Here is a 2,105-nt window from a genome sequence, read left to right as displayed (position 1 = left end):
CTGCCTTATCAGGAGACCGATAGCGGAGCAAGCATCTCGCCCTCTGTCCAAGTCAATTCAACCCACTGTTGGCGGCCACAAAGTCAGGTGGCGCCTTTCTTTGAGTCTTTCTTTCGACGTCTTTCTCACAGCGTCTTTCTTACGACTTCTCTTTGACCAGTTTTTCTTTCAAGATGGCTGGCACTAACGTCACCATGGCCCAGCTCTTGGAGCTTGTGAAAGCTATGGGGAATGCCAACACCGTCGCTACGGTTAGGCAACGAACCTTTCAAGCCTTGCCGGCTCTGAACTCAGAGACCGATCTTTCCGGCTGGGAATTTCAGTTAACCCAGTCCCTTATGTACCATGGCTTGGAGGACTACATCAAGGCTAATATACAGCCACCAGCGGAAGAAGGGACACCTGCCTTCGACCAATGGCGTACTAACAACCTGGACATCCAGAACCTAATGATGGCTTCCGTCAAGAAGCCCGAGATCCGACAACGAATTCTCAACCTGGGTTGGAAGGCCGACGGCATTAGTGCCTATGGTCTATACCAGAAGATTATCCAAGCCCTACAGCGCGGCACTTTCGACATCGCTGGTATGCTTTTGGAGGAGTATTTCACTCTCAAGCGTGCCAACTTCGCCTCATTCCAAGCCTACTTCAGCCGGCTCGAGGTCCTTCGCCGTCGTCTTGATACGATGGAAATCAAGATCGGCCACGTGGCTTACCTCTGGGCTGCCCTGAACGGCATCAAGACCGCGTACCCCGATTTGTACGACCGGCTAGCAAGGAAGATGGAAGACGGCACCATGACCTGGTCGCTTCTTTGCCAGGAGTATAGCGCCAAGGCCGTTACGGAGGAGACCACGCCGGCTCACTCCAAAATCACCATCGAGACCACCAAGGCCCCGGCCGCGACTATACCCTCACCTGCCACATCATCAACCTCGACGAAGAAGTGCGACCAATGCACCAAGGGCTTGAGGAAAGGCAACCAGCACTGCATGGGCTGTGGTCGTCACCACCCGAAGGGCAAGGCCTGTTGGTGGTGTGACCCTGACAAGGCTCCAAAGGATTGGGAGCACAGGGAAAAGGCATAAGCGGATAGGCAAGAGAGGCGGCAGAGTACTGGCTCGTCAACAGGGACTCTTCAAGGCCATACTGGTGGCGTCACTAATACTGGGTCTTCGAGGGACCGACCTGCCCACAGTACCCTGATACTGTCCAACAACTTCGCCAATATATCGCTCCCCACCTACCATGACGATGACCAATCGGATTTTCGTCTCGGCCCCCAGAGGCAGCACTCTCGTCAGTAGATGCCCCTGAAGTCCAACAGGCCGTCGAGGCATTTAAAGACCACGTGTACTACGACTCCGGATGCGCGGATTTCGTATTCAATAAACTGAAGTGGTTCACCGAGCTCCACTTACTACCTGAGGGGAAGGAAAAGAGGTTCCTTTCGTCGTTAGGAGATATCACAAAGTGCAGCTACCAGGGTGCTGCAGCGCTGCAATCTACCCTTTTAAGTGGCCAGGTTGTTACCCTGGAGCTTAAGGAAGCGGTATACCACCCACAGGCGCCCGTCAATCTGATATCGGCGGGCAAGCTACTCGATGAAGGTATCTTCTGGGACTAGGAGAGCCATAACCTGGTCCTTAGAGGTACTAAGCAGGTGGTGTGTGAGTTGACCAGGAATAACAACGTATACCAGATGAATACGACGCCCGGCGCCGATTTCAGCAAAGTATCCCTGGCGAAGACTCCCATCAAGGCCGTGATGGCATCTATCAACTACCGGGTAATGCATCGCCGCCTAATGCACGCCAATAAGGACGATATTTACAAGGCTTGTACGTAGGCGGGTATTAAGCTCGTCGGCAATGACTTTTTCTGCGAGCCCTGCGTGATGGCAAAGATAACAGATCAACTAGGCTCATCGACCCCTTCGCAGACCAACAACCCGTTCGACTTTATCCGTATCGACGTCGTCACCCACAAGAACCCTGGATATCTGGGTTACAAGTACTCTATCCAATACGTAGATATGTGGAGTGGCTACAAGTGGATTAACTTCATAGTGGAGAAAAAGCAGGTATTCGATAAGGTCAAGGATT

The sequence above is a fragment of the Podospora anserina genome, chromosome 2 (genome assembly GCF_000226545.1).
Source record: "Podospora anserina S mat+ genomic DNA chromosome 2, supercontig 2".
Classification (NCBI taxonomy): Eukaryota; Fungi; Ascomycota; class Sordariomycetes; order Sordariales; family Podosporaceae; genus Podospora; species Podospora anserina.
This window is presented reverse-complemented; position numbering follows the sequence as displayed.